At 45.3% G+C, this 21,198-nt stretch overlaps 1 long non-coding RNA gene across 2 annotated transcripts; it reads right to left on the bottom strand.

Moving 5' to 3' along the window:
• Window positions 1–7,909: 7,909 nt before the first annotated feature.
• On the bottom strand, window positions 7,910–14,080 carry LOC103661883. Of its 2 annotated transcripts, XR_568301.2 has the most exons (4): window positions 13,705–14,080; window positions 12,406–13,162; window positions 10,014–10,125; window positions 7,910–8,053 (listed from the first exon to the last, which is right to left on the bottom strand). It is a non-coding gene; the product is annotated as an uncharacterized LOC103661883 (long non-coding RNA). The 2 variants fall into 2 exon arrangements; XR_568299.2 differs by having other exon boundaries at window positions 10,014–13,162.
• Window positions 14,081–21,198: the final 7,118 nt, after the last annotated feature.

Here is a 21,198-nt window from a genome sequence, read left to right as displayed (position 1 = left end):
CTGGTGGCATCTGGCCCCAGACATCTGTGGGGAGTGGCAGAGAAGCAAGGTACACTTTCATACCTAACTTTTTATTTGTAGTTTTGTAATCTTTTGCTCAAAGGGAACACTCATGTTTATTTAAGCTTCATTTCCCATAAACCTGGGTCTGCCCCCCAAGTCAAACACATGGGATACCGAAACCATTGAAGACCTCCGCACACCCCTTTAATCCAATTAAAACAGAACTTTAATTAGAAAACATGATCTAGAATAAATATTTTACTGACCTTTGCCAAAAGCTTTTGATCATTTTTATTTTCCTCTTATTACCAATGTTTTCAATTTATATTTTCATTTGAGTTGGTCTGGAAAAAAAAAAAAACACATAACAACATAAAGATCAACTGGATTAGCCTTCGTTGTCATGAATGAACTCATAGAGTTGTTTTCCTTGGATAACCAAACTCATAGGCGTTTGCTCCAAGGAACCGGCCCATAAATCTTTTTTTTTTTTTACTTGTCATATACTGAGTCTGATTCTTAGCTAAAGTCTCTTTCCTTTAGGGAGTGGCTGGTAACTAATAAAAGAAGGAGTGAGAGTCAGCCCAACTCCTTGGAGAAAAGTAGTAGTCACTATAAAAGAGATTTCTATGTGACAACCATTTTATTCGTGATGGACAAGACAGGGGGAAGCTGAGGCTGTTCAGAGTGAGGTCACTTTAGAGAAGAGATTCCTTCTCGGGCACAGGTCAGTGGGGCATTGACACAGATCAATACTAATGCAAAAATAATGAAAAGACACATGACCGCCTCGCTAGAATTCTTTAAGGAAAATAATAAAGAGCTAAAAAGGAAAACAAAACAAAACAAAACAAAAAAACCCTGATAACAAAGTAGGAGAAACAACAAAACGTTCTCATCAGTCTTGCCTTGTAGCAGGAGAGACCAGAAACCTGTGTAGTTTCCCTTTCTGCTCTCAGATTCTGTGGTCTATGACACCATTGCTCAGAAAGTTCCTGCTCCACTTGACCAATAGCCAGTCTCAAGGAGGCAACTGCAACTCTTCTGAGTCATTGGTTTTTAGAAGAAAACTCCCGCCTTCGATATGCTTTCACCAGAACAAATATGGAGGCACAACCAGTTGTATGTAGAAAGTGGCAGTGGGTTGAGGAATCACAAGTACTTCTCTTCCGTAATTGAGCAGGAAGCTCTCAGACTAGCTGGCTTCTCTTGACCTTGAATGATTATGGCCGTCCATCCCTTCATTACAGACTCCTACAAGGTAAGAGCCAGGAGAGATTTAGAGATTATTAATTCCCTCTCCATAGTTGGCAGCCAAACAAATTGAGGTGCTTAGTGATTGAGTGGAGTCCCTGAATCCTACAGCTAGTCTGTGGCACGGCTAGGCTAGACTTCAGACCACCTGGCTTCCAGGTCAACTGGAGAAACAATTGCGCTGCCTGGTCAATATGGTGGTCACCAGTAAGATTGACTTAATAGCTTTTTCTTCTCTTAGAGGCAAATTCAGGACTCCACAGAGGGGAGTCTCAATTGTCAGCTTTTTGGTGGTAGAACCTGTCTTACCTGAATGATAAACCTTCTGTCTTGCAGAGCAGTAATCATGCAAATGGAAATGGTCAGAGGTGAATCACTAGTTTGCAACAAAGATGAATAATATTGCCATCAACTTTGTGTCCAGACTATTCCAGAGCCAGAAGCCAATGTGTAGTCTCTTTCCTTCGTGCTTTATTGTCCTTGTAATTAACCTCATCTATTTTCCTACTTATAAATGGGATTAACTTTTTTTTTCACAACAGCTACAAAGAGTAATATAGTATCATGTTTTGATACATTTTGTTTCCTTTGGAAAGAGCCAAACATTTTTGCTTAGCCAAGTTTTATGTTCTGAAGGAGGGTGGAAAAGCAGGTTAATATTCTGTAGGTTAATATTCAGTAGTATGACCTGCACATGACAGTAGAAATAAAATCTCTGTTCTCTCAAGCTAAAATAGAATTTCCCTGTAAAGTTCAATAACTCTGTTAGTACAAACACTAACCGAAAATTTCAAGAACAAGAGGTTATGCTAAGGTTGTTTTTTTAAATAAATACGTTACAAATACTCATTTGGATTGAAATTACTGAGTGGATCAGATGGTATTTAAGAATTTAAGGGGGATAGAAAATTATGCTCATGCCACATAGATGGGCTTATGGAGTATTCAAAAGTTTTAACTTTTACATTTCCACCTATCTGTCAATTAAACTTGATTTTTCTTGCTTATCTTTGCAGTCACAATATAAAAATGCATGCAGTGATAAAGATAAAACAAAGAAAAAGATGTCATCTTAGGAAAACAACAATTTCCGCACAAAAAGAGCAGGCTAAAATCTTTAGGTAGTAAATGTCGATTTAGGGAGATTTCATCTTAAAGAGTGAAAAAATCCTTTTTTACATTATCTCTAAACCAATTCACTGTAAACTATTTCATTATCTCAAAAATAGTGCACTGGATTTGGCTCAAAAGTAACCTTGATATGCTATGACCTTGAGGTGAGGCCAGTGGAAACATTAAAATCCAGGAAAATAGTGCCTTTATCAGAGGTCAGCAGAGAATAGGTAAGGGAAAGGTGAAAATCAGAGAAAAGTGGCAGCTAAAGGAGAATTGGGAAAAACATCTTAATCCAAAACAGGTTGCTTCCCCACCTGGTTAATCTCTGGCATTCTTTGGGTTTGACTTTAGCATTATATCCCTCCTGATTGCTGGAATGGGTTTAAGTCCTAGGGATTATCCTCATTTTTTAAAAAAGATTTTATTTTTTTATTTGAGAGAGAGAGAGCGGGGGAGAGGGGAGAGAGGAGCAGAGGGACAGGGACAAGCAGACTCTGCACGGAGCATGGAGCCCCACCTGGTGGGGCTCGGTCTCACGACCTTGAGATCATGACCTAAGCTGAAACCAAGAGCTGGATGCTTAACTGACTGAGCCACCCAGGTGCCCCAATCCTAATAATTATTTTTCTTAAGAATTCTTCATCTACTTATTGTCTCTTCCATTACCAACTGGACACTAATTTATTTTAGCAAACATAGTGCCTATAGAACAATTCTTGGCACACCCGAAGTATGTTTGATGGATAGAAGCATGGATAGGTGAATGAATAGGAAAAAATGGATAAATAGGCATTTATCCTAGAGTTGTTTTACATCCCCTCGGCTCTTTTGGGATTTTATAGCCCTGACCTAGATATGAACCAGTTTCATCTATGAAATGAACATACAGTATTGTACCTAACCCCCCTCCAAAATGGTGCCCAGCATACAGTAAGAGTTCAGTGTGTTCACGTTTGTTAAGTGACAATGCGAGAGAGATTCTGTGATCTCCAAATAGCATGTAGGAAACCAAGATTACTGATACTACATTACAGAATGTTTGGAATGAATGAGCTCAGTGGTTAAACTATATGTTTACAATCAATACAGATACACTTTTCTCTTTGATGTCTTTCCCTTGTACAGTGACCACCTCCAAGCCCCTACCAGATCCTCTCTTTATATCCTTGAATTGGCACACAAGTGCCAGCATACTTGATTTTATTGTTCCACATGAATACCAGTCAATTTTCCAAGTGGGAATACTAAAGATGATAATTGTATGTTGTCTGATCTTGTCTGGATAGGTCCCCTCTAGGGCTTTCTGCTGGTAAACCACTGAAAGCATGAACGGATCGGAACAAGAGCGAATAAAATGCAATGTGGTACATTCTTTGAACTAATGGAAACCTCCTGGCTCAAAGGCATCACTAATTTGTATACAGATACACAGATAGGCATAGACACAGTTATAATTTTTCTTCCTTTCAGGCAGGCTTTAGTTGATGGAAGGCATGGTAATATGTGATCAGACTGAGTATTTTGGGCACTTGACTAATTAGCCTGGCCATCAGATGTATGATGCCTGGACCTCAGGTAACACTTCTAATACCTTCCTGCAAAATGCCAGCTACCAGAGCTGGTCCTTGGTGGGTCATTACTAGGCAATCAGAAACAGTCTTGAATAGCACACTAACGTAAAAACTCTTGCCTGACACTATGTTGCTTTTTGCTGTATTTCATACAGCTTGTCTTTGGGGAGGAAACAATCATACTCTATTATTGATGCTTCATGCTCTTGAATGGAGAAGTGGTGTGGGTAATGACCATAATAGGTGACCCTAAAGCAATTGCTTTACATTATTAGAACGTAGTTGGAAAGATCACTTTATTACAGTTACTTGCCCATCTGTACCTTCAACACTCACTCTTCACACTCTTCTTTCATTTCCTGTGGGAAACAGTTGCATAGATAATGGGGCGAATATACATAATGGAGAAATGACCATGTTTAAAGTAGAGCAAGATCAAAAGGAAACTGGAGTTCTGGCCCTTATGTATTCAAGAGACAAAAAGCCCACTTGTATTTTCCACGTTTTACACCCCCAGTGGGGCAAAAACTTATGAGTACTGCCTCCCCCTGCACTTGACTCTCTAAATAATACCATACTCTCGGAGCGTTCCTCAAATGTCCTTGAACAGTGGCCAAGTTGTTGAGACAGATTTATCTCCATCACTTATCAAATGTGGTTAGAGAGACAAAACATAGATTGTACCTATTACAATAGTAATGAAGAGTTTGAGATAATATCTATAAAACCCAGTGACACATACACTCAATTTGGATGTGACCAAAAATTCCCTAGACCCGCTAGAGGTCCAGAATGGGCCATGTTCAGAGTAATCACTGGTGTTTTTTTGGCTCTCCCATCTGTCTGCTAATACAGAGTACCCCCTCTGTACAAAACCATTGGCCAGCTCACACAGTTCTGGGCATCTTCAGAATGCCCTTGATGAATCCACTCGATGCCAGCTTCTGCTGCTAGCTCTGTGGCCTCCACTGCGTGCTCCTGGGCCGCTGCACCTGCTAGGAGCTTCCGGTTCCTTTACCAGCTGGAGTAGAGCCACACCTGCTGGACACCACCACCTCTACCAACCTCTTTCACCCTCTTGCTCCCTGCTCCAGTCCCCTGACAGGCCCTGCGGCTGCTTCTGTCGCCTCCTGCAGGGCACTCCTACCAGTGTGCCAATGCCGTTTGACTCCTGGGACAACCTGAGTCACAGTGTAATAGAAGAAAACAAATGCAACTTGCTTGTGTCCTCGTGCCACACTGGATTTCACTAGATAATTTTACTGGGTAGCCTTCTGTCTTCCTAGAATACAGCCACGGGTGCATGGGGGGAGGGTTAAAGATACATTGAGATGCATGGTAGACATCATTTTGTCCTGAGAATCAGTCCTCCCCTCCAACTCCAAGGTTCTTTAAGTGGCCATACGTGTCCAATTCCTTGGGATGAGTTGGTTCCCTGTAGGCACATTTGATCACCTGCAGAGACAATGAACCACCACTGGGCCCATCCTCCCCTTCACCAGATACACCAGCAGAGGCCTGTCTGGGCTAAGGTTGGGATCTCTGGCAAAGGCTGTTAGGAACTCAGATGCAGATCAGGCTTTGTGGAGGAGACAGTCAAGGCTGCTACACGCTTCCTGCTTCACAGAGTGTCTGTTCTGGTAGGAAAGACGGAGGCTACACACGTGGGAAAGCAGAAGGAGGTGGATGATGGGATGCTGCCGGGGCCACAAGAAGATTTATGTGCGCCCTGGCCTAGTGCAGAGACCAAAGATGATCTTCTGAGGGAGGGTTCCTCGAGACTGAAGGATGAATAGGAGTTCGCTGGACCAAAGCAGGGAAAGAGGGGAGTTGTTGGCAGAGAAAAGTCTGTGTGGAGGCTCAGAGCTGAAGTGTGAGGACAGAACCGAATGAAAGGTGCTTGTATTACTGGGGGCTGGAGAGGGCAGCAGTGGCCAGATCAAGGAGTTACAGTTTTCCCTGGGGGGCTCTAGCAAGCCTCTGAAGGTTTTGAAGCAAGAGAGGGAGGTTGTCCTATTTTGTGTACCAAAGGCTGCAGGGGGCAGATGGATTAGAGAAGAGCCGGACAGGAAACAGAAGACAGGCTGTGTAGTAAGCTTTTCCTTTTGTCTTGGCCAAATGGATGGCACAGGAAGGATGGGGAAAAGCACCTAGAGGCAAGCGATGCTTCGGTGGTAGAGTCCCGGTCAATGCTTGGATGAGTGCCTGAGAGAGAAGGAGGAGTTGAGGAGGACCCCACATTTCTGATGACAAATAAGTGTGTGGTGATGCCATTGCTGAGATGCGGATTACAGGGAAACGAGTTTGGGAAGTCACATGATGCTCGAACTTAGAGATAGGTTGTGATTGAGGTATCCTGAGTTTGAGCTCCCTTTGGGGCATCCAAGCAGAGAGATGTTGACTGAATGTGTGTGTGTGTGTGTGTGTGTGTGTGTGTGTGTGTGTATAAATATATATGTCTAAGAGCTGAATGTATCTGTCAGGGCTGCCTGTATAGGTTCAGGGGTGAGCATCATAAGATAATAATTGTAAACATTGGAAAGAATGAGATTTTCCAGGGAGAGAAGAGTAGGAGCTAGCCCTGAGGGGCATCCAACGTGAAGATGGTAGAGAAGGAAAGGAGTTTGAGAAGAAGTGAGGAGTGGGCAGCAGGGAGGTCAGACGGAATCCAGGAGAAGGTTACACATGGGGCAAAGGGAAGTGAGTGTTCCAAGAAGAAGTAGTCTGTGGTGGCAAATATTCCCAAGAGATCCAGGAAGCGCATGTTGGAGCCAGACTGTGGAAGGTCCAAACGTTAGTAAGGTGAGGAGACTTCGGCCGTTGTCCAGGAGGCACCAGGAAGCTCGGGAGGGATTTTGAGCTGGAAGTCAATGCCCTTGAAGTAGTGCGTATCCAGTGGTTTGGAGGTTGAGGGGCAGAAAACAAAGAGCTCATTTAAGAGAGCTGTCCACACTGGAGGAGAAAAGCACCTAAGGAGGATGGTGACCCAGGACGGGGAAGGAGACTGGTGTGGGAGACCGCTGGGGAATACGTTAGTGGTCTCACATTGGATCGTCGAAGGCAGAGAAAGAGAGGAATCCAAGGAAGCCCTACAGGATCTAGTATTTAGCAGATAACAGCAACATTGTCACGATGTCAGGGTTAGCAAGAGGAGCCAGTCTTTGGGGAAAACTTGGTTTCCCACCTGTGGAGATGTAGCTAATATTGTGAAATACTGATGGAGGCTTTTTAAAAAAAAAAGATTTTATTTATTTATTTTAGAGAGACAGAGCATTTGAGGGGAGGCAGAGGGAGAGTCTCAAGCAGATTCCCTGCTGAGCGCAGAGACCACGTGAGGCTGGATCTCACGAGTTTGAGATCATGACCCTGAGATCGCGACCTGAGCCGAAACCAAGAGTTGGATGCTTAACCCTCTGAGCCACACTGGTGCCCGGACGGAGGCTGCTTCTTGTAGGTGGACGAAACTGGCGCCTGTCACAGGCTCTTTGCTCAGTCACTCCTCTGTGCATCGACAAATAAGGAAGTGAAATAGCACAGGGGCCAGAGTTCATCTTTGCAACCTCCACACCTGATTTTACAGTTTCCAGAAACAATGGAATTAGGAGTCCAAAGGTGTTTCGATTTTGTTTTATGGCCCTTTTCTCCTTACTTACTGTTTCAATCTTAAAATTTATGGGCTTAGTCTGTCCATATCAAAGACTGAATGTTCAGATTTTGTGGGAAGAATTTACATTGCTCCTCCTTGGCCATTCTTCTCCTATTTCTGTCTGATTGCCTCCTCACCCTTCACTCTCTCCTTTTGTTTCCTCTCCTTTAAAGGTCTCTCCCCAAGAACGCTCAAATGCAGCTCTTTTTTTTTTTTTTAAAGATTTTATTTCTTTATTAGAGAGAGACAGAGAGCAGGAGCAGAGGGAGACAGACAAGCAGACTCCCCGCTGAGGAGGGAGCCTGACTCGGAGCTCGATCCCAGGTCCCTGAGATCATGACCCGAGCCAGAGGCAGACACTTAACCAACTGAGCCACCCAGGCGCCCCAAGTGCAGCTCTTCTTGCCCAAATGCCACAGACAACCAAATGCCAGCGTGAAGAAACATGGTCTTGTGAATCCACCTGAAAATTGGAAAGCAGAAACCTTCTAGTCTTGATAGGACATTCTTGATCTCTATTTCTCCCGTATATGTCCTAACAATCTCTAAGAAACATCCATCCCCTCTGACGATTGAAGTGTCATCCTATAAACATTTGTCTCTTATAGACTGAACATTTTTCTTTATGGGTTAGCAAGCACATCCTCAAAGTAAACCCTCTTCATCCCTGTAGCTTCAGTGCCTTGCAAGATGCTGGAGATCCCTGGTACCCAGCCTGTCGCCTACTGAATGAACAACAAAGGCGGCAGAAGGGTCTGTCTTCCCCTCCCTTTTCTCCCTCTCGTTTTTAACTTCTTTTTTCCCAGAGGGTGAATTTTTCCATCAACTTTGCAGAAAGATGTGGAGAGCAGTCACCAGGTACAGTGAAACGTCTTGCACGTTGATGCTGCTTAGAATTTAATTAACAACTAAAAATGTAGTTACAGGAGACTGTTAAGATTAGGAAAGCAAGGGTTTGCCAAACTGTAGACAGCTTTGGATTCAAATCGATATTAAAGAGAAATCATATGTAAAATAACAACTGCAAATGTTATTACTGGAGACTTAAAATTAGGAAAGCAAGGGTTTGCCAAACTGTAGACAGCTTTAGATTCATAGCCAATATTAAGGAGAAATAATGTGCAAAAGGTAAATATATATATGTGAATATGTATACACACAGATATATATGACTTTTCTGTATTAATTTCTTTAGAATTATTACCTCGCCGACTATGTGCGGCGCTTTTTAGCGTTATTATTGATAGACGCCATCTAGTGGTAGGCAATAGCAGCTGCTCACAGATCAATTGAACTTACATTGTTACTATGATTGCTTGGTTATTTCTAAAAAGTACTGTATGGTGACTAACATAACATAATAAAAAATTACTATTGAAAAAAAAAAAGAAAATGTCAAAAAGAAAAAAAAGTAGAACCCAAAACACTGGTGAATGAATACTGTTTAAGTCCCGAGTAGGAATAAAACTTGGAGGATTAAGATATAAACTTTACATCTCCTATGGCAGAAAATAGGAAAACAAATATAGGACTTTATCTCTCAGTGTAATGATCCTCCCAGTCCTCTATTCATCCATCATCTATTTACCAAGCCCCTCCCCTGTGCCGGGTTCTGTGTGAGGGGCTGGAAATAAAAGGCCAGTCCCTACCTTGAAGGGGTAGGAGGAGGTGGTAAGCACTGGCGATGCAGTGTGTTTTCAGCACTCGCTGTGTGCAGTCACCATGCTGAGCACTTTATACCCCAAATCACAAGGAGTCATCACCACCACTCTCTTGATATATGGCTACCCTGATTTTCTTACTTTGAATTGTCACTTGTCTATAGTCATGCATCTAAGAAGCTTCCCAACCAGATTCAGAGCCAGAGGTGTCTGATGCCAAAGCACGTGGGCTCCTAAAACATCCCCGATCTGGGTTTCCACCAACGCAAGAGCAAAGGGGGAAGATGCTTTTGGATTATATGCAGTTTAGGCCTTTTTCTTTTTGTCTTTTTGAGGTGAGGGGAGGTAAGGGGACGGAAGACAGCCGTCAGAGGGATACAATTTGTACGAGTTGCTTAGCTGTGCGTCTGGGCTGGGGAAGGTAAAGGGAAGACGATGTGAGTAGCTTTGGGCAAGAGCTTGGATCATCAGAAGAGAGATAATGCACGTGTCTTGGAAGATTCTTGCAGAAACACTGGATTGGGAACATTACAGCAAAGATCAACATAGATGATTTCTTATTTGTGAAACAGATATTAAGAAAACAAGAAACCCTTCCCTTCTGAAAGATATGTCACCGATTCTCGATCCCTCCAAATCTTCACGCGCACCTCTCTACAACATGCAATTTTTAATGTATTGACTATGCACTGTTCTTAGAATTTTCCTATGTAAAAATCCCAGCTTAGCCATATTATACGTTTTTGACGATGATCTGGTTACCTGTACATAAGAATCTTCTGCATCCCCCAGAGCAGAAGTGAGTACACAGAAGGCCTCCTCATATCCTTGCAGAATTTTTATTTTTTATTAGAACAGTTTTCTTCTCTGGCTCCTATGGGAAATAGGTGTTACATCATTTTATAACTCTTACCTTATTCTATTGAGTTCCATTTGAAGAGGAATAGGTACTGTCTTTTTATCAAGACTACTGGAACGCGCACAACCACATCCAGTAGCCCAGCTTTCTGAGCTGGTGATTAACCGTGGCTTTTTTTTTTAATTTTTTTTTTTTTATTGCACCAGAAGTTGGCACTTTTTTAAAAAAAAATTTATTTTTTTATTTTATAAGACCACAGCCTAACAAGTTTCTGTTGGGAGAGCTTGCCATTTTGAGAGGAAGGGAAGCATTGCCTATATCCTCGTCTGCTTGGGATGATTTCCTTCTAAGAAGAAAATGGGACCTCGCACAGACAAAGCACTAGATAAGTATATGTTATGTAAGTGAGTAAGCCTGTGCTCAGCCAAAGGGCACAGCTGTTTCCCAAGCATGCCTCGCACTGTTCGTTCCTGTGTCTTTGCCCATTGAGCTGCTTCTTGCTGGTAGTGTTCTCTTCTCTCCTCCTTGCTCGGCAGGTTTGGTATCTTTGATGAACCTTTTCCCCCTTGGCTCAAGTTTTGCCTGCAGGCGGTTGGCTGTCCCGCTCTCCCTGTGGGCACCACTCATCAGTGGTCCCGAGCACCTGCTCCTTATCATGACATTCACAAACACTGGTGTTCAGCTCTTTGGGTCCTTCAAGTCTATCAGAACGCCCTGAAGGTAATATGAAATCAATACACATTTGTTGCAATGTATGAATATTCATTTAGCTTAAAAGAAATACTTTTGAAAAGAGGGTTGATAGTAGAAAAGGGGAAGAGGAAATGAGGGTGGGAATCAAAACCATTATTAACTTAGATAGCCATTAGGGTTTATTATGGTCCATAAATATGGTTTGTAGGGAGAAACTGGCTGTGGTGGGTTAAGAAAGTAAGATTCTTGTTTTGCTAAATTCAAAGGTAAATAGATATGAGTACTAGCCAAGGTCAGCCAACAAACTCAAAATCTTGGAACGGCATAGACAGCTGGTATGTCTTTGAACTCTGTGCCTTTTTACACCATTGGGAGAAAAAATAGTTAAGACTGATGTTGGAATTATTTCAGAAGGAGTTGATGTGCTGATTCAGAATTGTAAAGAGGATTACTCCCTCGAGTTTGTTTCTTTAGGAACCCCTTAGAGCACAATGAAATGCACAGGAGCAAACAGACTTGAGAGGCAGAAAGTGAACAAGGCGGGAGGAAGCCTGGACCTGAGGGAAGGGGACAGTGACAAGATGGACACATGACCCTTCACTCTAGCTTTCGGGTAAATAGAGTGTCACACTTCATAGTTGATATTTTTCTCTAGAACTTCAGCAAAATTTATAGCTTTAATAGAAAAAGATTTTTTTCCCCAGTAAGATATCCTAAGGCCAAAATACTGCACTGATGTCTTAACAGGGGAGGTAATTTCCATTTCTGCCCTTTCCCAAAAAGGCATGAAACAAGAGGGCTGATGCAAACACCGGTGAGGAAGGACACAAGCATTAAATCTGGTAGTATTTCTAGAGTATGTTTTTGGGGAAGAAGATGCAAACTCATTCCTGAGCTTTTTCCCTTGAAGATCTCACAGTGTGTTACAAGGAGGACACCTTGTGGGGCTGGCCCTGGGCCCCATTCCCACTATCCAGCATTGGTCAGACATGGCAAAGGGGCTCGGTATATGTCTCCTGAAGCCGTGGACACAGTGACGAGGGAGGGCTGCATGTGACCTGGGGCCCTGGGAAATCAGAAACTCTTGCCGGCTTTCCTAAACACAGACAGCTGATTACTCTGTGCTGTGCCGTAGAAGCACTTGTAAAAATGCCACCGACTTTGGTAGTGGCCAAAAGGGCCCAAGGTATTTGGGCTTTAGTTCGCAAAACGCAAGGAGAAAGATGGTAATGTGGGAGAGGAAGAGAATTGTGGCTGACATCATCGCGCGTCTGGGCACACTTCCTTATAAGATCGTTCCGTACTGGACATTAGGAACAGATCAAAGTTCCTCATCTACCGGACAATGGGCGACTGCAGCTGCAGCAGCGAGAGCCACCTCAGGGCCAAGCCACTGACTCAGGCAGTCTGAGCCATTGGAGTCAAATCGCAGGGGGAGCCGTGGTTCCGATCGTCAAGGCCCTTACGGAATAGTGGGAAAGACAGAGAAACGAACAACGATGTGAAGTGTGAGAAGTACGTGTTATGAAGGGAACTGTGTCCTCCCTAGGCTCCCCCAGCCAAGGTCCTTCCATGACTGATCCTGTGGGATTTTGTTCATACCTCTAGTAGAACGTGTAAGATGTATGAGGATCGCCACCTGTGAGATGGTGAGCTCCTGAAGAGCAGGGCCCATGTCCTGTGTGTTCTTAGATCCCCTGCTCTTAGCATCTTTCAGGAACACTACAGCAGCTCCGTATTGCGTTTGTTGAATGAATAAGTGACAATCTTGTAAGTGCTGATAATGGGGCCACAGTTGGGAAGCCTGGCAAACATGGAGCACTCAGAAATTTTGTCATGCCATTGTAACACTCTCTGACGTGTTTTATCACACCCACTCCCTCATATTATACCCATATTTTACAAAGGGATGTAAAAGATTGTAGGAAGTGTACATGCTTTAGATAACAGAGAAATACAGCATGGGAGCAACGGCCTCTAATTTTTCACAGGGTTCTGTTCTAGGGAGTGTTTGTGATGGGGAAGTACATGCAACTTTATCTCTCCAGGAAGAATTCTGCCTCTAGAAAGAGGAACTGAAGGCCCTGAATCCAGTCTCAGGAAACCGCCTGGCCAGCTCCGCAGTGGTAAAGCCAGCTCAGGAAATGCTATGGTGGGGCTGAAAGGTAAGTTAGAGACTACTTAAACCGGTCTACTCCTGCTTAGAGGTTGTGACTCCCACTGTCTGATTACACAGAGCCAATTCCACTGTAGCCAAAACAAGTCTTCTCTTAAGACTTCCTCAAATTTTTCAGCAACCAATTCAAGTGTCGAACAATTTAGTTTCAGGTAGTGCTTCCTCCTGGGTGATCAACATTTCCTAGGAACGTAGAAAAAGATGGGTATATAAAAACTTCATTTCCTCCTCCTCCACATGAAGATCCAAAGGCATTCCTGCTCTAGGCTGAGGATTGCCTGGGGCGGGGCGGGCCAACTCGGGGCTGGGCCTGGGGCATCTGGACTTCTCACCTCTCCTAACACCTCCCCACTCCCCCCACCCTGGCCACCCGCCACCAAGCTCCGAAAGTTTTCATCTCTGCAGCATTCCTGCGCGCTGGCACCTTCCTGACCTCATCTTAACGTTCCATTTATTTGTACATTTCTCCGTGCCACCTCCCACCCCAGCCCTGGGGGGCAGGGGCTTTGCCAGGGTTGTCCCTGGGCGCCCTCCCCGGGCTGAACACAGTAGGGGCACCTTCTGGGCAGTCCTGGGACGCCCCCCTCCCAGACCGGCACACAGTAGGGGCACCGCCTGGGCGCTCCGGGGGCGCCCTCCCAGGCCCGCACACAGTAGGGGAGCCGCCTGAGTGGTCCGGGAGCGCCCTCCCAGGACGGCACGCAGTCGGATCTCGCCCCTCCTACCGTCCTCTTCTGAACACAGCGAGGCAGTCGGCGATTCTGCTGCGTTTTGGGGCAGGTGCCCGCGCAGCGCGCACGGCGGCTGGCTGTGTCTCCTCGGCCGGCGACACTCGGGCTCCGGCGGCGCCGAGATCCGAGCGCCGGGCGGGCGCGTCTCTCCCTGATACGGAGAGTGGAAGGCCGGGCAGGGTCGTGAAGGCGCGAGGGGGCCGCTCGGAGCTGGACTCGGGGTTTTTAACTTATTCCAGCCAGAGGGGTTAAACGAGTCCGCGGAGGGCGGCGCCGGCCCTCCCAGAGCGCGGGTCCAGGTAGGCTGCACCTCCCTCGAGGTCGCCAGACGCCGCGCCCCCGCGCCCCGCAGTCCCCTCCCGGGGAAGGGTGCCCGAACCCCTCCGGGACGCGCCGCTCTCGCGCGCCGCGGGGCCTGGGAACAGCGCACCGGCTGAGCCCGGAGCCCCGCGGGGCGGCGGGATGGACGGCGCCCGCGCCCAATCGCGGGGCGGGGCCGAGGGGGCCTGCAGGCGGCGGCCAATGGGAGGCCTCAAAGCGGGCGGGGGGCGGTGCCGCCGGGCGGGCGGGCGGCGGCGTCGGGAGCCGGCGCGGCAGACCGGGAGCCCGGGAGGAGCCGGCGGAGCGGGAGGAGGATTACCGAGGAGGAGGAGCAGCGCCGCGCCCCCGCCCCGGCCGCCCGCCCGCCCGCCCGAGCACAGGCCGACAGCTCTAGCCGCAGCCGGCGGGTCCGGGCCGCCTCCCGCCGGAGCCCGGCGCCGGCAGAGTCCGGGCCGATGGGCAGCCCCGGGCAGCGGCGGGCGGCGAGGCGGCGGCCCCGGTACGCGCCGCCGCGCGCTCGCGGGCTGTAGCAGGTCCCCGCGGACTGCGTCTCCGAGGTGCGTGTAGGGCGAGCGGACGGGGAGCGAGGCGGGATCCACTTGGGAGCCCTCGGGTGGTGTCCGGGCACGGCCTCGGCGAGGACTGCCCGGGGTGAAGGGGCTGCCCCGGGGACGCTTCGGGGGCTGACGGCGGGGTGGGCGGCAGGGCAGGGCAGGGGCGCGGGGCGGGGGTCCGGCTGGTAAATGCGCCCGCGCTCCGGAGCCCTGGGAAGAAGAGGAGCCGCCGCGCTCGTTCTCTCAAAGTTATCGATCGGCAGAAAGGTTATTCCCGTCTTGGTGACACGAGCACTAATGAGGACCTCCTCTGGGTGCGCAGCAACTCCTCTGTGACTAACCTAAGAGCAAAGATAAAAGGCTGCCGGACGCGGTGCCCCGGCGCGCCGGGCGGGGTTACTTGCTGAACTTGCTGCGGGGTGTAGTCCCCCGAGAAGGTGTGCGCCCCAAGCGCGCGCCCTCGCCGGCGCCCGGCTCCCTCTTTCGGCGAGCGCCCTTCCAACTCGGCGCGACCTCCCTTCGGGGTCCCGACGGCTCCGCCACCTCCCCGGTTCCCGTGCCTCGCTCCATCCTCCGCTCCCGGGCCTTGCCGGGTCCCCCTATATTATTAAAGCTAGTTTGACCACGTCCTGGGAGTATCCCCACGAGCACCTACAGATTAATTGTCAACCGTGCCACAAACCCAAAGAATCAATTTCGGTTCATCATCTACCAGCGAGAGCCAATGCTTCTGGGGAAGAGAAAACAACTTGGCATTACCCCTCTGGGAGATATTTGTCATCATTAACCTGCTTCAGTTAAATTAATTCAGCCCAAGATGACTCCAGCGTGAGTATTGGAAAAATCAAGTGCATTGGTCACAGAACTGTGGTCACCAAAACATGATTTTGGTCAAAATAAAATTGTGCATGTTTTGGATTTTATGTAGATTAGAGTTGGTTTTCATAAGGATGGCCCTTTTAAAAAACAAAACAAAACAAAGAATCTTGACGATTCTCATAGGTTTGTTCTCAGTAAGTTCAAAATAGTCACTAAGATTTTTCTTTTCTTTGCCTCTTTTGTCTGCAGTTTTCATTTCTAAATGTTAACACTAGATGGCTTTCTTATGACAGGCATTTAGTAAACTGGGCTTTTGAGTTGCCTATCTGCAATCCGGGCTGCAATTTTTTCCAGTTTTGCAATTAGGAATGGGAAAGAAAAAAAAATCTCCAGAACTGTTGCTTTCTTTGAAATATATTACTTCTTACAAAACAAACATCTAGATTTCAAGAGGTGTCCTATTATTTCTGGCATTCCTAAAGATGAATTTCAAGAGACAACTTGGTCACCATTTTTAGTCACAGATTTAAGGATGTCTGTTTCGTGTTTTGATTTATTTGAGGAATACATTTGAGGAATGTATGTAGACAGCATTTTCACTTACTATGTTTACTGCTCAATTTAGTAGTTCACTGCTTGATTCAGAGACGGATAAAACAATGTTATTCATGGGCAAGTGCAGTCTTTCTTGAGTTTTGGGTACAGTTACAGCATTGATTCTTCCTTAGATTCCAGTGATGCAGGTAGTTGGAGTCTGTATGCATGGTTCATAGGAAGGATTGTTCTAGGGGCGTCTTTATCTTTCTCCCTAGTTGGTACTTGGTTTTTCACTTCTAAGCACAACCCCTTTTATGAGAGAAGTACAGTAGCCTGTGGTTGGCCATTTTAGCAGAAGCAGGTTTTCAGTTATACGTTTTTAGTCCTTTTTTTTTCTAAAGCAAGACCATGGCAGCGTGTCCAAATCTTGCCTTGGTAGGAAAACTTGTTTATAAGCTGTAGAAATATCTTGGACTTATTTTGTAGATGTCGTTTATTGTGTGTCTTACCCAGCTTAAAATATGACATGTTGAATTTGTTTGTTCTAAATTAGAGTGTATTCATAAATAGCTGAAGGGGAAAAAAAAACTCTCTTGCAAACATCTGGGAAGTAGGAAATGAAATCAGAAACCGCTTTTATCAGTACCCACATGCTACCTATAGATGGGGTGAAATGAACTTGGGTAAGAACCAGTGTAAGCATTTGGTCTGTAAAATAAGAGCTAAATTACAGGTATGGAGGTAGAGCGTCTGGCTTTGGGGTACAGGCTGCAGATTTTCCCCAGCTGATTTAAGTGTATCTTTTTCATCAGATGCTTATGTTTTTAAGTCTTAGCCTTTCTTAAAGAGCTTTAATTTTATGGAATATGATAGGGGAATTATCAGAGTACCATGATTTGGCTTTTATGATGTTTATTGTAGTTAGAGCTGTGTACTGGGGGGTTGTAAGTTGTGCCCCCCCCCGCTCCGCCTTGCTACTGGAATGGTATTTTAAAGGATTCCTTGATATCTGAGCTTACTAAACACCTGTCTGCCTCGGGATCTTTTCACCTGAGGCAAAATGAATAGTAGGTTATTAATTTTGATAGTCTATCTGTTCTTGAAAGTGAGGAAATATTAGTGAGCTATCTTTAAAGGGCAACTGTCTGGTAACTGAAACTGGTTTGAAAGTGTTTATGTTTGGTCATCAAAGCTAATTTAAAAGGGGTTGTGTTTACCGCCTACTTTGCAAAGAACTACGTGTTTGAGTGGATACTGCCCCCATTCGAATTCCAGCCACAATTGGTAAATGCAAGGTGTTTTGTTTTGTTTTTGAGATTGAGGAAGGCATGGAGTCATCGCATGTATGATCTACTTGTCTTGGCGGTTTAGGATTACATATCCTTTCAAAGACATGCTGAATTTGAAGAAAATTTAGACTGTTGTTGTTAACTGAAAAGCAAAGCAGGTTTTTTTTTTTCTGTTTTGAACTTGAATGAAATATGACGTACTGTTCTAAAGAATACAAGGAACCATGTTCCAGATTTTTCTACTCCAATGAATGTACCTAATTCCCTTGCAGGGTGATAGAATATGGAGAACATTAGGCGGGAGGGACAGGAACAGCTTAGTTTCTTGCCTCTACGCCTGGCGCAAATGGGTTTGGATGAATTATTTCTGTGATCCCATTCAGCACCAACATTTTAGATTTCTTTCACATTTAAAATAAAGGTTTTCGAGTAGCGGACATGACTGATGGTGATAGTTGATATTTTTTCATGATTTTGTATTTTCTTTCATTGCCTTATCGTGTGTTTGTATATGGGCATTGGTTTAATGAACTTGGTTTACCTCGGAATCTGATTCAGGAATTGCTTTTCTGTTCCAATCACATTTAGCTGTGAGCCCTCAAAGGAGAGAGAACAATACAACAGGACTTTAAATGCTTCATAACTTCAGAGCTAAATTATTTTGGCCCTTCCTGGACTTGATTCATGAGCATTGGTTCCCAAGAGTGGTTGAAGTGAGCCGGATCTGACCCACAGTGGAGGTTCTGTGTCTTGAGAAATTTCATATTTAGTGTAACCCAATTCCATGATACTCCCCCCCCCCCCCCGCCCCCGTATGGCCAAGTTGGGTGATAAGAAAGAAGGAAAGAGGCGGTAAGTTGAGTCTAGGTGTTCTAGCATCTTCGTACTACAAAGGTCCTTAAGGTTACCCCTTCCTTGCTGTATTATTGCTGTATTTTTGTGTGTTCATCCACCTGTAAAATTAAAAACACAGAAACAAAAGGAGATTTTAGGGATTGTCATATTTGTCAGTATGTGGTGCTGCCATGCAAATATTGAAAATTAAGGGTAGCAGTTACTATCAGTTTTCAGTGCATTTCATCAAGATATATTGATACATATCCTACCCTCCCCCCAAAAAAGGAGGAAAGAATATGCATGCCTTCAGACAGGAAGGTTCTTCCCCACCAGAAGGGATATTTTTTGAAATTATCCCACATGTGCATATATACCCTCCCATACATGCATGCTTTTTCCTTTTGCACTGCCCAGTGATAACGTCACTGAGGACCAGGGTTTGGTAGTCGCAGTCCAGCCCAGCTAGCCTTTCTGTGATGCTTGGATCTCTTTATATGCTCCATGAGTGGTCTTCCAGCAATACCTGCACATGGCCTGCAAGGGGTGGAGAGCGCCACCCTTCGAATGTTTTAAGACTCTTAGAAGCTGCTTTTTACCTGTAGCATTGCAATCTAATTCTACCTGTTGGTTTGCTTTCTACTCCCTTGGTGGCCTGTAGAACAGATCTTTCTAGAGGCACATTTCAGTCACTCACTGAGCAACACCTGTCAGAGTTGGACCCAGAAATGAAGTCCTCCCACTCAGCTTGACCTGTGCAGAGTAGGAGTGCCCTTCCTTCCGCTTTGCATGTCCTGCTTGCACTGATGGAGTCCAAGTGCGTGTTCACTTTTTTGGTGGCCACGCTCCTCAGACTCCGTGAGTTTTCCTGTTCGCTGAAACCCCTGAGTCCTTAATCATATATGACCATGAGCCACGTCTTGCCTTCCTGTACAAATGTCATTGCAAGACCTAGCATGTATTGTGCTTTGTTTTGCTTTATTTTAGCGGGTGCTACCCCTGGCACTTCTTGGAATTTGGCTCTGTTATTTTTTGTCTGCTCTCCGAAAGAAATGCTGTGTGCAGAGTGCATCAGACTGGTCTCGATACATCTCCATCTAAGTTCCCTGATGAAATTGTTAAACTGGCTCAGCTATGAGTCGTGTCTCTAGGAAGCTTCCAGGTTTACAAGGAGTCACTCTCGGTTCAAGTTAGGTTACTAATGCACCTAATTTCTTACCAACTGGCCCCTGTCTCTCTGCCTTTTCCACGCAGATGTCCTGGGAGAGCATATCAAACGTCCTTTGCTGCTTCTCCTGCCCACGTTATCCTAAAACAGAAATGAGTTCAATTTTAGTGTGTCCCTAGTAATTAGAACCGCCCTCTGCATGGCTGGTGATTAAGAAATATTCGCTTAATGACTGACTGACTGAATGACTTAGAAAATAGGGCCCCACTGTGACCTCTGACCCCTGGAGGTCTTAGGCACTAAAAAGATTGTGGGAAAGATCAGAATGTTGTTGGACTTCCCACACTTGTTTTGCAGCTGGGTAGTATTTTATTTTGTCTAACTTTCAGGTAGTGGAGAAGAGAACCATGATCATTTCCCATTTTCCCGGTGTTTTGATTATCAATTAGTAGATACTCTGCCCTTCCTATCTCCCCGAGTCTGTTTAGTCCTGAGGGGCTTCTTGAGCTCTGCCCATTGGATTACTCCATATTTTTCCCTTTTGCATATTTGCTAAATCTGGAAGAAGCTCCCAGTTAGTGGAGCTGTTCAAGCAATCAGAGTCGTCCAAAGCAGGCTGTTTGGTTGTGCGCTCAGTTACTCATGAGTAAAAAAATCTAGGTAGAGAGCCAATGTTAAAAATTGTTACTGTGGGAAGTCAGAACTCTTGGATAAATAAAAAATTATGTATGCTGAGATGAACTATTTGTGTAGACTTAAAAAAGCATTTCTGATGGCAGTGCTTAGGGCATAGTAGGAGCCTGGGTGGTGAGCACGATGAGTGCTTTCCCGGTCTTTTCGGGGGCTTGATAATGCATTTGGTTCCTGGTTGAACAGTGGGCATTCACGTGGTTCAGGAATAGCTCTGGGATATGGGCTCCTTTCACCTGAAGTTTCTAATAAGTAATTTTAGGAATTACAATTTTCATTTTTTCACAAAGATCAAAAGCTGTTGTTGAGTGTTTAATACCTCAATCCAAAGAACAGGGATTTCTTTGTAGTAGTTTTCTTAAATTTTTTTCAACGTGCATACCCCTTCTGTACAAAATCACTTATTTAAATCAATGTACATGTATGTCTCTGCATATATAATGTCTGCGTATGTGTGTTTGTGCATATGTGTATGTACACATGTATGCGTGTAAATGTACCATCTACGATATGGACATTATAAAGCATAAAAATATACATTTTAAGAAGGGTGGTATTAAAAATAAATAGAAGTGGGATATTTCCTTTTGCATTACAAGGGCTCTTTTGTTTCCCTTCGAAATGTGTGGCCCCAGTCTGGAGACCCTTGCTCTACCACCCTCTCGGATTGGAGTTCACGACCGTTTGATAGCAGTTTCTCAGGGGCCTGTCAGTGTCTTGCAAGGGAAGTTTAAGACCCTATCCTTATGGGGCCCTCTGTTTACTGTATTTGTTCCTTTTCTGAAGACCTTCTTTTCTTTTCTTTCTTTCTTTTTTAACTTTGGGCTGTTCTCTTCCAGAATTGCTTATGGGTTACTTAATTAGAGGTTTCATTTTGGGATGGGGGAGGGGATAATGTACTGGGGGAGACTGTTCTCTTTGGACCGTTTCTGATTGAACTCAGCTGTTGAAGAAGCATCCTACTGTCACCAGCCCCATGATCAGGACAGAGGGACATAACTAACCATTTACTCATCTGGAAACTTTTTTTTTTTTTAAGATTTTATTTATTTATTTGACAGAGAGAGAGACAGTGAGAGAGGGAACACAAGCAGGGGGAGTGGGAGAGGAAGAAGCAGGCCTCCTGCTGAGCAGGGAACCCGATGCGGGGCTGGATCCCAGGACCCTGGGATCATGACCTGAGCCAAAGGCAGATGCTTAACGCCTGAGCCACCCAGGCGCCCCCGGAAACTTCTGAGGAGTAAGAACAATTTTTTTAAGTAGGCTCCACACCCAG

Source organism: Ursus maritimus, unplaced genomic scaffold, assembly GCF_017311325.1.
Source record: "Ursus maritimus isolate PB19 unplaced genomic scaffold, ASM1731132v1 scaffold_7, whole genome shotgun sequence".
In the NCBI taxonomy this organism is placed as follows: domain Eukaryota; kingdom Metazoa; phylum Chordata; class Mammalia; order Carnivora; family Ursidae; genus Ursus; species Ursus maritimus.
Note: the sequence above shows the minus strand (reverse complement) of the source record. Positions and strands in the feature narration are given on the sequence as shown.